The following is a 15,409-nucleotide window of genomic DNA, read 5'->3' as shown; positions in this document are numbered from 1 at the left end:
AACAGAATCTCAGACAGGCAATGTTCAGGACTTCAGAGTGCTCTGACCCTGTATATTTCACCTCTTTTTGCTGTTTACAACACAAACTCTGCTGTGCCCTAAGTTTTTATGCTCTTCTTCCACACTTGCCCATGCTTCCACAAAATGTATCAAACCTTCTTTTTTGACAAACACTTTTTTTTCTGCATAATAGTCAATGCTCAGAAAATCTCTCTGGAATTTTCAGTATCTTAAAGCTTGTCCAGGAATCTGAATTTCTTAAATTAGCGATCCAAAAAGCATTCTTAAAAACAGTTGGATGGGAAAAGGTTAAAAATCAAGCTCATTACTTTTTTAAAGTAATGAGCCAAAGATGCTAAAAAATATACATTTAAAACAGATGTTCATAAAATAGCCAACTACTTATCTGATGCTGCATATGTATGCTGATCTTCCATCTTCAGAAATATAAGTAGGGTAAAAAATATGAGTAAAGGTGTCACCCAGTAGGCAACTCGTTGCCACTTGTGGCAACAGTGGACATATCTACACGTGTGCATTTACTGTGCAGTAACCAAAATTACTGCACAGTATGGGCACGCATCTACACGTGTATACCCGTACTGTGCAGTAAACATGGTAACTTATGCCAACTTGAGTGTGAATTTGATACATGCATGTTGCAGGTATCAAATTTACGCCCAATTAATTACTGTGTGGTAATACACAGGTAGATGGCTTACTGCGCAGTAACACTGTGTGTGTGAACTGACTGACTTCAGACTAACTTTAGTCCCAAGTCAGTTCACACACTGTGATAATGTGTTTTAACACCTGCACATGTAGATGCTGGCCTGTTCTCACTTACTATGCAGTAACTTACTACACAGTAAATTTAAGCTGGTGTAAATGCAAGTGTAGACTCAGCCAGTGTGTTTCAGGTAGAGGTGGCCTACCCATGACAGAAAAGTCATATTGCCAATCTGGATAGTAGTGTGTGTAGCTGCTATACTGAAATCCAAGAGAGCTGCTGTGAATTCACACTTTGGCCAATATTTCAGCCCACAACAGAGTTAGAAAACTAATTCCATAGGCAAAGTCAACATTATATGAACCAGAGAGATTAATCATAATATTTCATTGTAGTAGCCGTATTGGATTCCAAGATGACTGCCACAAATTTACAGTTTTGCTCATTATTAGATACCCAAAAGATTTGCAAAATTGCTATATCAACTTTGTTTTGTTTCAGACAACCTGAAAACTTCCAGGATATTGTCAACAAGAGACACACCTGTATCACCTTAAGACTCACCCTTATCACCCTTAAGCACTGGAGGATGTACATATTCTGCCAGAAACATTCTAATAAGAAGAGACCGAGTCAAGTGTTGTCAACTGAAGCAGCCAATGCGGTACACAAGCTAGCAGAGAAGAATGAAGTGTTGCATTACCAAATTGGTTATTGAAGATCTAATAGTTGCTGGGGCATATTAACATCCTGAATGCAAGTGGGAGGAACAATGGAAGCAACAAGTCTCTCATTCCCATTTGCATGTGGACATTCCACAAGAAGATATTCTTTTTTCTCCTGAAGTGAGAGCATGGCATTAGGTGACTGATTAATAAGGTGCCAGTTTTACACAGAAAAATGTGTCGTCTGAAAGATATACTTGAAAGGTATTGCAGTTTAGTAGAAGGCAAAGGTGGTGAATGTCCTCTGACCACACCGAAGCAAATGAAGCAAGAACTTCAGACTTATTGCAATATACCCATTTAGTTTCAGCACCAAAAAAATGAAAATCTTCCATTCCTTGTCTTCCAAACTGTGACAACTGGTAAAGTTGTACAAGCAGTTGTAACTTCACATGTAAATATGAGGAACCCACTGGCCTGCAGTTCAGAGAATAGTATTCAGACACAAAACTTGTACTATACTGCTCTCAAGATCAAAAGCAGATTTGAAAGTTACAGCCCACATGAAGGGATACAGCAACTTGAATAAAGAGCAAACCCAAATATGTGATCCTGTTATTCTTTAAACATTGATCTGTATGATTCTGGAACATGACAATGATGGCTTAGATGTTATAAGACATCCACAAGAATCTAGAGTGAGATATACTAAATATATGTCAGTATTTGGTTTACCTGCAATCAAGGGGCAAAAAGCTAATGCCAAAATACGCTGAGTTAGGTCTGCTGATACATCATGCAACTAGATCTAAGAAGCTGGTACCAAGTCTCCATGCTGCAGGATACAGTATACCATATGACACGGATAGCTTCATCAAGACCACCATTGCTGAGAAAAACAAAGAAATTTTAGGAAAATTGTTATCCCAAGGATTCTCATTCCCAGTCATTCTGTTCAGTTTTCATTGGACAACATCAACATTTTGGAGAAGACCTTGAATGGAAAACAAATATTTCATGCAAAGCAAATTTTGGCATTTCAAAGAGGACCATCAAAAAAAGTTGAGATTGAAGAAAGCACCAATGTAATAGGAAGGAAAAGAACCTTGAAAGGTGTATTACCTGAATTTAACAAAGTAATTCTGGCACTGACGAACTGTAACTAGTCATTGCAACCACCCATCCATAGTATGGATATTAATACAAACGAAAAGCTTGACAACACAGCTGTTCAACAGATGTCAGCAGAGCTATCATGAATACTGGGTAGAATATCAGCCAATAACCAGGAGAACATTGCCCTACCAGAATGGACAACGTTTAATCAGTTTCTTTCTGATGACACTTCACTACCATTGATTATTGGATTTTGTCCCATACTACAGGCACCAGTATGGGTGCTTGTTGTTGGTGGTTTCACTGATGGAAAAGCAGAGCACTCCAACTCATGTGATCTTTTGAAACTGCATTCACAGCAAGAAGAGAATGCTCTTACGTGACAAACATGCAATCAGGGAAACTCCTCTGTCATATTCTCCTGTGATGACACAGATACACACGGGTCCTACTCCTTTGGCATAATCTTGTGCCAAAGGTTTGGATGAAGAGAAGCAACACAGTAAAATTTATTCCTGCTCACGGTATTGTGTCAGAATTGCTTGAGCTAGCCTGTGCATCTCTAATCGGATTCCACAGGGTCACTGGTTGTGACATCACCAGACAGTTCTGTGGCCACATTAAGAAAGCTGCTTAGAAAGTGTTCATTCAACATGCACATTTGTTGGCAGGTCTAGGACATAAGCCTGATATTGATAAGGATTTGTACAGTAATGTAGAAAAGTTTATGTTGCTGTATCAGGTGTCACCATCTTTTCAACCCTTCTGGAAGCTGGGTAAAATCATTCTATCAAGCAAAAGCTCTGGATAAACATCTGCCTACCTATGTCCCCCTTGTACATCATGTACATAGAGCCAATTACGAAAGTCTCATTAGGCAAAGAGTGCTTGAACCTAATCCACCATTGCCATTACCTGATGAGTGTGGTAGGCAAGCTGAAAATGATGGTTATATTTGTATCATAAACATGCTTGCACCATTACCAGAAGAATACCTTCAGATAAAACAAATTGCAAGTGCAAGATGGAATGCTGGGGACCAGCATGCTCTTGCAAGTAGATTAATGTGCCATGCACTCCCGACTGCGAGTGCTATGAGACAACATGTTGCAATCCATATAATAACTACAGGGATTCAGAAACAAATTCAAGTGATGAAAAGATCTGAAAAACTGCAATTACCCATTATATTAATGTTATATATACCATTGCATTACCGTTATATTACCATTGATTAGACTATTACATTTTTCTGTTGCCTGAAGCCAAACATATGTCTGTGTATTTCACTTCCACTGAGTTATGTATTATTAAAATATGACTTATCTGCATTCTGAAATTTTGCAAAATGGTATTTTCTTTTTCAAGAAAACTTGAATAAGTAGAATAGCCTGTTATGATGCTATCAGTACTGCAGGTCTGCTATGAAATGTGTAGTGATAGAATTTGTGAGGTTTTAGTATTAGAGTATTGTTTACTAGGTTTTTTAATTACATTAAGTCAGTACATACAAGCTAAGGTGTCTGCCATCTTTGAATCCAATATGGCTACAACAGAAATATTATAACTGATCTCCTTGGTTCCTACAATGTTGGTTTCATCATTGGAATTCATTTATTAACCCTAATGGGGGCTGAAATATTGACCAAAATGTGAATTCATGGCAGCCATCTTGGTGGATTCCAATATCGCAGCTACATACACTATTAGCCAGATCAGCAACATGACTTTTCTGACACAGATAGGCCACCTCTATCTGAAACACACTGTTGCTGCTGTGGCAAAGAGTTGCCTATCACAACACAATCTAGACACCTTGTTGGTCAGTTTATACCTTACTATACAAAACAAACTAATATCAAGTGATAACATGAGAAAAGAAGGGAGAAGCTAACTAAAGAATCAACACAAGGCACTGGCCTAGTAATGCCAGATACACAAAACGCTTTCTCATTCCTATCCATTTTCCAAAGGCAGGCAAGCACAAAAGGCACATATTCTTCATCATCTTACCAAGAATTAGGTGATAACATGCTTAAAGTTATAACTCGGACTGTCAGTTAATTGCAGTTAACTTACGCAATTAATACAAAACCAAATTAAGTTAATTTTTAATTGTGTTCATCACGCACATTGTTTTAACCAGTGGCTTGGACCAGATCTGAATCAGCTAGAATCCATGAGCATAGCCCTAACCCTGGCCTGCCCCACACCTGCTCCAGATTCACCCACCCATGCTGTGTAGTAGCAAGAGCAGCAGCAGCTGGGCAGAAGCTGCTACTTAGCACAGGGGAAAAGTGGCCACTCCCCCTCACTGCTGCCAAGTCCTTCTTGCTGCAGCTGCCCAGAGCCTGCATCTGGGCTGCTCTGTGGCTCCTCTCTGCTGCTGTCACTGCCACGGCTGGGCCACCCAGCAGGGAAGCAATGGCAGTGCAGAGGAGCCACAGGGCAACCTGGGCACAGGCTCCAGGAGGCTGCAGCAGGAGGGGCCCTGCAGCTGTGAGGGGGAGGGACCACTTTTCCTCCACGCCGAGCAGCAGCTTCTGCCTGGCCACTGCCACTGCTCAGTGTGGACAGGTGAGTCTGGAGTACGCACAGGGCATGCCAGGGTCGGAGCTGTTCACATGGGTTCCAGCTGGTCCAGTCCAGCCAGGGTGAGTTCGGCGTGGGCATGGGGCAGGCTGGGGTCAAGGCTGGGGCTGTGCGCTGTTGGTAGTGGCCAGGAGAAGCTGCAGGGCACATGGGCTCTGGACTGTTGGATGGGGAGGTGCTGACTATTGCTTACCTGTGCAATTAAAATTGTGATGAATTGCAACTATTTTTTTAATCTCACAATTAATTGCAATTCATTTTTGTAAGCGTTTGTCAGCCCTACTTATAACCATCAGTCAGCATATTGTCTGAAAAGTCAAGGTCTCACCTTTGTACATATAACACTACATAATCACTGAAGGGCATCTTACAAATAATATACAAAGACCCCAGCAAATCTTCTGCATTCTATCTTTGTATGCTTGTTGATGGCTTTAGTCAGTTACCCCCAGCACAATACCATGCTATTTCTGATCTCCACTACTTCCCTGTTTTCCTGTTTGATTTCTTTGAAGGAACATCCCAGTTGTCTGCATTTAAGCTTAATCTTTGGCACAAATTACTCCTGCAAAGTGAATGTGGGAGTGAAGAAAAGTGTCACAGCTGGGCAACACACCCGACAAATATCACAGAACATCCCTGTAATAAGAGCTCTTCTAAGAGCAGGGCTTAAGCTCACAGAACAAAATTGCCCCTACACCCTCCCTGTCTCCGCTGAAGCAAGAGCCCCAATATGCCACCCTTGTCACTTGACATGCCAAGTCCCTACTCATCATAATGACATTTCTGACCTGAACAACAGTGCTAAAAATTGAACTCTTCACTTTGACTCTATATTGCTGAAAGGTCTCCTGACAAGCATCTGAAGATGAATGTTCAGTATTTATTTTACCCTCACACACACAAAAGTGCTAGCTCTCATACTACAAGCCACTTTACTTCATTCTATCAATTTGGGTATCAATCCAACACAAAAGCTACATCTAACCAACCATGCAGTACAAAAGACTACAGGGACAGTTTAAAGACATGAATTGTAGAATCTGATTGCAAATATATTCATCAGAACGAGCTGAGTATTTTATTACTGGCCAAACACGAGCTTCACTTGCATGTTTAAAGAGACACATGGCTAAAATCTGAAAAGCTTTTGTGCAGCGTCCTAATCCAAATGCACTCTTTCTGTATGCACTCTTATTCCAGCTCTACCTGGATCCAAATTATTGATCATTATATTGATCGTTATCAATAGATAATGATGGGGAAAATGGGACTGTCTGAAAATAATGAATGAAGAGTTTCAAGTAATGATAAGTAAACACCACAGTGAGAGACCAAAAAAATACCTACGCTGCCAGCCTTCTTTTGGTTGTACCTGATTTCTATACCTCTATCAGAGTTGCAGGGCATTTGGCCCATGCCAGATTCCTGTAAGTATCAGACAAAACATGGAACAAAAGCCCCTGGGATAAAGAAGAAATGTTATGATAATATCTATTAAAAGGCAAATATAAAAGAAAAAACCGTACCTTTTAGGATTAAACTAAAACTGTTTTAGAAAGCACTGCTTGAAAACACATTAATTTTAGAAAAAGGTCAATTCTGATGTACTGTCAGTCAGGAAAGTATGAACAGGCAAGAATGAATAAAAAATAAGTCAGGTATGGCTACCAGTATAGTAAACCCAATGAAAAACTGGACATTTACAAAAAGTGTCTAAATCTAATTATAGGGACTATTGTGGTAAATGGTAAGTACCAGAGTTGCATAGGCATTGGTATTTTTAACTGTGCCCATTGTATGGTAACAGAAATAATATGCTAATAGATTCACTCATAAGTAACGTTCTAGAGATTGTGGCAATTCTTATAAAGAAAAAGGTAGGATGCAGATACTAGATTACATTTTTTAATTAAACGACTTACATTCTTTGATTTTACAAATTTAATTCGTCTTTTCCTTTCTACCCTCATGGCTTACCCTCCAAAACAGATACCAGCTAATACTATTGGCTGCTTGCAGACATGGAAAAAAGAGTAGCTTTACCAGAAGCAGCAGCATGATTCTTCAACCCAGCTCTGCAGTGTCTGTAAAGATTGGGCACTTCAGTAGAACTTTTTGGCACTTTTAGCTAAAGCTGATTCAATCAGCTATTAGATAAAAGCACCAAAAAACCCCACTAAAGCACCCGATCTTTACAGATGTTGGGCAAGACAGGTTGAAGTAACCTGCTGCCTCTTGGGTCTGTGTGGGGCTCAGTGTGGAACGTGCCAAGTTAAAATTAAAGTGCCACTGCGGGGAGGGGAGGTTAACATCTGCAAGCACCCATTGTTCCCATATTTGGAATTATACTACCATTTTATATTCAATTTTGGCACCTTCTCAATGAAGAAAGATTTAGCATAAGATTCGCAAATATACCTTGAATTTATTTTAGAAAGTGGGGCTTCAGCTTCTTGGAGATTTTTGGAAATCTTACCATAATTTCAAAATCTTTCTTTTCCATTATTTTCTTCTGAGGATAATGAACAAGACTAGTTTGGTTTAACACAAATCCAATTTGCCACAGAAGCATCTATATGGATTTTATTATTTTATTTCTAAATAAGCATGCATTGAGTAGTTTCAACTACTCCTGTACAACTCTGATATCTTCCTCATAAATCATCTTACTGGTGATGGTAAAACTCTTGCTGAGGATAACCGAACAATGATAACCTATCATCATGGTGACTCGCCCTGGCAATAATTTACTGCTCTGATGAGAGAGATAACAGGTTCTTGCATAGCTGCTTCAAATGCTTATTTTTCCACCTCATTTGTTGGATGAGCAAATGTTGTCTGAATGCAGACATAGTGTCACATGTGCACATGAAGAGTGAATGTAATGTATCAATATGAATATCAATAAGCCAAGTTTGACAGGTGCAATACCACATCATTGAGATCTACTATATCATTTCCCATGTCTTCATTTATTGTTCAACTGATTTTTCCCCACTGTGCTATATTCCTGTAATGCATCGATACAGCCCCAGAAAAATTACTTTTTTTCCTGCTTCCCCTCTCCCAAATATAGCTCCATCCAATCCAGCACAATCACACAAATGTCTGCAGGGCTGGATGCAAACAGCTTTCAAGGGAAAAAGAGAAGGGTTTGAAGTATGCCAAATTTTAGCTAATAGACATAAAGAAGTGTCAGGTGGGAAGATGTTTACATATTGCTCCCCCAGGCTCCTGCTGGAATAGGAGCTCACCTGTTCATTCCTTTCAAATCCAAGTGATTGCTTTATCGCTCCAAGGCTCTCTTTCACAAGGAGAAAAAAGGTAGAAAAACTTTACGAAAAAAATTAAAGCTGAACATCCCCTTCAAAGATTCACTCTAGTGCTACTTCTTTGGATCTTCTGTTAGGCAAAGCTCAAGGTCCTGCAGATAGTAGTGGTTAAGGAAAGAACTTGATGGAGTGAGGTCTCTCTCTGATTGTATACACCAAATGCACACAAAGTCTCGTTACTTCGAACAGGGTAAGAATCAAGCAATGGGAGACAATGTCTTTGCTCCCAGTTTCAAACCCCTTTCCAAACAGCTTCATTCCAAAAAGTTCAGGCACTCTCTGTTTCTAGTTTTTATCTCAGAGACACACTCCCAATGTTTGTGCTGGCTATCTCCTTGGCTTTCTGCTGCCTCTCTGTCAGTGTCTCTGACAAACCAAATCAGTCCCTCAACCCAGCATTGATTATGAGACTTCCCACCACCCCCCAGAAAAAACAAAACAAAAACAAACAAACCCCAAACCTTGCACAGCATGGTGCAGCAGCTGCCCAGGAGGGCCTGAAGTCTAGTACTGGGGCAGTAGTTTTCCATTTCTACCAATAAATAAAGCTACCATTAAATAAGGAGTACTTAACTGGTCCCTCATTTAGCCTGAATGGAATGTATCCACAGTGCCCAACAATGAACAAGGCACCAGGGCTGTTCAATCCCCAGGCTAACCCTATTATCAGGCTGTTTGAGCCCACACTGTTTATCACTGTTGTCCTGGTTTCCCTGGCATATCCTTCAGCAATCTTATACTTTAAATGCCAGAAGTGAAACCACAATTTCAGAAAAAAGCAACAAGCGCTAGAAATTACACAAACTAATTTTGCATATTCTGAGGCACAGAAGATGAAAGTTAACAATTTAACTTTCAGATTATTAGGTTAATAATTCAGATTTGAAACTGAAGACAATAGATGGCCTCAAGGCAGAGGACACAATGCCCAGCAGACCGTCCAAATTGGTTGTGCCCATGCTCCAGGGTCCATCTACCAGGAGGAAGATGGGTTTAGTGTGTAAGGAGGGAGGAAGAGAAATGCACTGAGCTCTCTAGGGGAATAACTCATGTAAGAGAGCACCTAACTTCTCTTATACCCAATAGTTTTCACTCTTTTACTGCCCCCAAAATGCAGTAAGACCCACCCAGTATTAGAAAGGCAAGTAAGGAGAGAGAGAACAGGGAATGAGTTCCTGTTCTTTACAAAAAAAATGTAACTTCTGGGAAGAGGTCCCTCTACCCAACTAATTCTTTTTCTGTAACTGCCATCAACCCAATTAGTTTAATCTATGCTGAAGCTCAGTCTAGCATCAATAGGTATGTCAAATACTGCATATTCTACTGTGCAGGGATCCCAGAGCCAGTACTGAATGAGCTGGTTCAAGTACAGGAAGCAGCTTAATCGCAGTAGCGGAGTGTCATGTGGGCTAACGTACCATTTACTGTGACACTAATCTAGCATTGCAGTGTACTATGTAATATAGGCATAGTCATTCAGTCACTTATTGTTTGACTGTCAGATATAGATTTTCCTTCTCTAAAACATTAGTAAAGAGCTGTGAATGCTCAGCCACGTTTGTACTGTCTTTATGCACAGGGTAATGTCATCTGTACATAATATTCTGAGAAGATATTTTGTCCCTAACCCTTTTGATATCATCAGAACCTTGAGTAACTCTAAAGCTGGATGCACTACAGGACTCCTGGAGAGCATTCCCTTCTTGCTGTGAATGTAGTTTCAAAAGATCACGAGTTGGAGTGCTCTGCTTTTCCATCACTGAAACCACCAACAATGAGCACCCATACTGGTGCCTGCATTATGGGACAAAATCTAATAATCGATGGTGGTGAAGTATCATCAGAAAGAAACTGGTTAAATGTTGTCCGCCCTGGTACGGCAATGTTCTCCTGGTTATTGGCTGATATTCTACCCAGTATTCATGGTAGCTCTGCTGACATTACACATAAACCAGTTTAAGTGATCACAAACTGGTTTAAATCTGTAACAGAACAGATCTTCAGGGCATATAAACCAGTTTGAAAATGGCTGAAACTGGTTTGAAATAAAACTGGTTTGAGATAAAATTGGTTGAATGTAGTATCAGACTTACGCTGATTTGGCTCAAACCAGTTTCTGCCATGTCTGTCTCAAATTCCTTGCTGGTTTAAGATAAAACAGACACTCCCAGCATCCTGGCATGCTCTCTGGGCTGGGTGGGGCTCTCTGCTTCACAGCAGGGCTGGTCCCTCCTCCCTGCTCCCTGGCCAGAGCTCCGGCAGAGACGTGAAGGCACACAGTGCCTGCCTGGCTTCTCCCTGCTAAGCAGGGCTTATTCCCCCCTCCCCTCTGCCTTAGGTAGACACCTCAGCATTAGCTAGCAGACCACGGGCTGGCTACAGTCTGTGCTGTGGGAGACGACAGGCAGACAGGCTTTTTGGAGCTAATTAACAGATAATGTCCTTCCTTGGAAGAGCTGTTCAAGAAGAGCTCCATTAGTTAATGGAGAGAGGCTTTGTTTTCTTAATGGGTTGATAAACACTGAGTTAGGGGTGATAAACATTCCCTGCTGAGCTGCTTGGGGAACGGGGGGGAATAATCAGAGTGTCCCGCCAGGGCCTGGCCACACACCCCTCAGCTCAGCCCTGTAGAAGTGAAGGGAGGGCTGCTCTAGTGCCCCCCAGCTTCTAGCCTGCGCCACTGCAGGCATGTGCCTGCATTTCTGAGATGTCTCTCCAGTTACAAAGCTGATTTAGCCTAGCCAGGTTAGACTAACCTGCAAAGACTGAATCAATTCAGGCTCAGACTTTTTGAATGTCTGACCCTAGCCTTCATGATACTAAGGCTGGTTGAGGGCCTGTCAGTGCAACTACATTCCCTAAAATTGCATCCACACTGGGCCTGCTCTTGTCCCCAAGGGCTCAAAAGAGCTTTTCCTACAATTGCTGATCAGGGTTCCTATGGGTCATAACAGATCCAGACACTTGAGCTGACAATATCCTGTTTTCTCATGATATGTTGACACTGTGTTTCCAGTTCACCCAGGGACTGATGCTCTCAAGTATACCCTGGTCAGCCATGCCAAACCTAGAAATACAGGGGTAAAGCTGCTCTAGGAACCCCTCCTGCAGTTGCTCTCAAGACCTTGATTCCCAGCATGCCTCTGCCTGCTTGTCTGCAGACCCCTTTTCTCATTTATTAAGGAATCTTTAAAATGTACAGTGAAAGAGGCAGGGTATTAAGAGAGGAGCAAGGATGAGAGCACACCTAAGGGAGAGGAAGGTAGCCTTGTGGACATGGATTCTATCCCTGGAGCTGAGAGAGCTGCTAAAATTTCCACATGGGATCACAAAATATGTTTCTCATTTTCTGGGCTCCCAGCATGAGAACCTGAGGTATGACTTTCAAAGCACTGAGCACTTGCAGGTGCAAATGAAGTCAATGGGAGCTCTGCCTTGAACATATGAAGTACAACCTAATGCTAAGTGCTCTAAAAAAAAACAAACAGGCCCCAGGTGTCCTAAATTAGGCACCCAAAATTAGTGAATACTTTTTAAACCTTAATTTCTCTTAATTGCAAAGCACTTATCCTACAGTGATGAGCACTACAGAGGAGCCCATGAGGAAATGAATAATTTTATCTTTATAGAAGGGTTTGAATGATGTGCAGTACATATGGGCCACATAATGACTAACGAAGGGAAAACAAAAAAAAAATCAAATAGTTGCTAATTAAGAGAACCCTTTTCATTCCTTGAGCTAAAAGAGGTGGGGGCAGAAAAATCTAGGATGTGATCACACAGTTAAAAACCCTGGTCACAAGGCGTACATAAAATAGGGCCAAAATAAGGTTGCCCAGACAACATAAATTCCAGCATTTCCTCACCTTAAAGTGTATGAATTTTTAACCTCAACAACTTTCTATAAAATGTAGCTTGGGCTATGTATTAATTTCTAAAATTACAAAAACAATGGGGTCACACGAGCCTTTTTTCAAGGAAAAATGAGAAGGAAAAACTTTTTTCTCTTTTAAATTCTGATTCCAGTTCTACAAGTGGATTCATGTAGGCAAACCACTGCACGATGCAGTGTCGCTGAGGTCATGGGAGAGCCATGAGAGCACAAAAGTCCACTTTTCGACACCCAGCTGCGGTCCTCAGATGAATTCTGCAGTGGAAAGCAAAAATCCCATTTTCAGAAGTTTCCAATATGAAAATGGTCATTCAAACTTGGCACATTAGAAGAAATGGGATATGAGGCTCAAGTGAAAAGTAAATGAAACAGCTTGACACTAAACAGACTTTTTCCCTACAGAATCTTCTGAAACCAAAACTTGCATACTTTGCACGAATCCTGCAGCCAGTCATCTTACATCTGGTGAGAGACAAGATTTTTAGATGCAAACAATTTAATTAAAAGATACTTGGTCAAATATCTGTACTTCATTAATTTTGTAAGCTTAAAGCAAATTATTTGAAGGCATTTTGTTTTATGCATTCCGAGTAAAAGTTAAAAGGAGACGGACCCAAGACTATTATGATGGTCACCCCCTTTACAACACTATATTTTTGTCTGTATGTTTACTGAGCAGGATACAAATTTCCTTCGGAAAAGTTTCACCATTACTAAAAAAAACAAAACCACACACGCCACACATTTGTTCCTTCTCTCAAACTCTACTTGAATATGAGCAATTGCCCAGACTTAGGCAAGGTTTAGAAACATCTTTTAAGAAGTATTGGTTAGTTCATGTGTCAGACAGGCGTGCATTATACATTTGCAGAAGGGGACAAAGAACAGAAATTTAAAGGAGCTGTTTGTGATTGTGGATGGGATGTGGCACACAGATGAAAGAGCAAACATTTTTCGCTTTGGTTTAATGCTAGCACTAGAGTCTTAAATTAAGCCCAGCAGGAAACAAACATCCAGCACAGATTTCAAAAGATATCTCACATGTTTGTATTAAAATGTGTTATTTTAAAGCCCTGATGCTGTGTGTTTGATTTTTATTAAATCCAGAGTCAGCATAGGAAGTGCTATTTGATTTATTTTAAAAGAATGCAGCAAATATTAGTGGACGGTTAGATGAAATTGCAGGAAGCCAAAAGAAAATTGAGGACTAGGAGATAATGACTGATGGGTCTGATGCTATTATCTGCCAGAATACTAAAGCCTGGAAGACTTTAAAAATTACACTGATGACCTTGAGAGGTAGCTCAGACTAAAGACATGTCAGTTAGCTGAGTTTCCTGATGGGGTGGAAGTAGGGCAGTCTGGATTTTTCTTTTCCAAACAGATTGAGAAGATACTTCGGATAAGCCATTCTGATTTCCTACTACAATGCTGTATTCCCCCGAGAGAGCTACATGAGAATATACCCTGCATGGAGTCTAAAGCTGGATGGAAACCCAATCAAAATTTCTAGACCAGAGAAATACATCTATATTTAGAACTTGGTGCTATGTTTTTACAGTAAAAGTAAAATCTACTGGGATGGACGGATTTTTGTATTGCTCTATCCTGCAAAACAGTTTTATTATGGAGGTCTCACAGATGTTTTTCTCTCTCCCCCACAGACTTCAATGATGTTTTGGGATTAAAACAAGAGGCAGGCAGTTCCCATGAGATGAAAGATATGACAGCAAAGGAGATATAGTTAGAAGATTTTTTTTTAATCATCCTTTTGGAGTTTGAGATGCTGTTATTTACTGATTTGAGGTAACACTCCCTGAGAAGGATTTGTACTTATAAAAGTAATGTTTCGGCTATTACTAGCTCTGACTAGAAATAAAATGTGTTGTATTAATCATTTAGCTAGTGAAAAATCTATCTTGCTATAATTTAACTTCACTAAAGTCATTAATTTTGAGAGGAACATACATAAAAAGCACAGCTTAGTACCACTTTCAATGGCAAGCAGAGTTCTATTGATAGGGAGGAAATGCTCCCTTTTCTCCCCACAATTCTTAGCTTTGGTGAATGCGTCCTAGTTTAGCAACCAAAGGACATGACCAGGAGGTAGAGATTTCCAGTTTCTAGTTCTGTGTCACAAACATGCCATATGAGCAAACCTGCTTTGTGCTTCTGTCTATCCATGCAAAACAACAGGAATAAATGCTTAACTCTCTCAAAGGTTTCTGCCAAGATTGATTAATTGATTGTCCTATTCTTTGAGATCCTTGGATAAAAGTGCAAAGCACTATAATTTTATTCTTTGCTGCTTTGGGCCCTGATTCACAGCACAAAAGAAAGGACCATCCACGAGCTTGGGGTTTTTAACTTATCACCTTAAAACCTTTAAACTTGATTCTCATTTATAATCATGTTTTTTGGTGTCCCCTTACCCCCAACCATTACTCAGACCACAGCCTTGTAATAGCTGAAAGTGACTTCCATTAGGGAAGAAAACTCATTAGCTAGTGCCCTTTGACTGAACAAAGTAGGCTTCACCTGCCTTTCCTTCAAACACAATGTGGAAGCATAACTACATTTTCAAAGTAACAACTACTAAGTTGTCTTTGCTTGGTAGCAGTGCACAAACAGCTTATAGAAATGCTGGACAATTTCATGTGAATTAGACTCCTGCCTTTGCAGTTGGGACAGTACTTATGTTATTCACGCTGCCAATATTTCCTTAGGTGACAGAGAGCTCCAAAGATACATAATTCTTAATGAGGCCATTTTAGGCCAGTACTCAAAACACCAATTCTTGAAGCTGAAATTCTGATTATTAATTTATCTCTGATCTCCCATATTTATGAAAGGCCAGAAAGGGTATGATGGGGCAGTCCTGAGGGTGTCGACCTGAAACTACAACAACTCAGTCCATTTTTAAGGATACAGGGTTTATGTCCTTTGTTGAATTCTGACAAGTATTCGTGTTTCATGTAAAATTGGACAGATTACCTAATCTCCTGCAAAAACACATGGCATGTTTTATAATTTGTTTATACCTTTAGCAGCTCAGAGGATTGTCTTTATCTTTCATTAA

The 15,409-nt window shown here is 40.3% G+C and overlaps 1 long non-coding RNA gene across 1 annotated transcript in view; it reads right to left on the bottom strand.

The window, feature by feature from the left end:
• LOC149868956 (uncharacterized) overlaps positions 1-2,393 on the bottom strand; it is a 334,750-nt gene extending 332,357 nt beyond the window's left edge. The window contains exon 1 of the long non-coding RNA XR_016441365.1: positions 2,131-2,393. This is a non-coding gene — a long non-coding RNA (uncharacterized LOC149868956). The remainder of the gene's footprint in view (positions 1-2,130) is intronic.
• Positions 2,394-15,409: the final 13,016 nt, after the last annotated feature.

This window comes from Crocodylus siamensis, chromosome 3 (assembly GCF_052110815.1).
Source record: "Crocodylus siamensis isolate JL-2025a chromosome 3, ASM5211081v1, whole genome shotgun sequence".
NCBI lineage: Eukaryota > Metazoa > Chordata > Crocodylia > Crocodylidae > Crocodylus > Crocodylus siamensis.
This window is presented reverse-complemented; position numbering and strand designations above follow the sequence as displayed.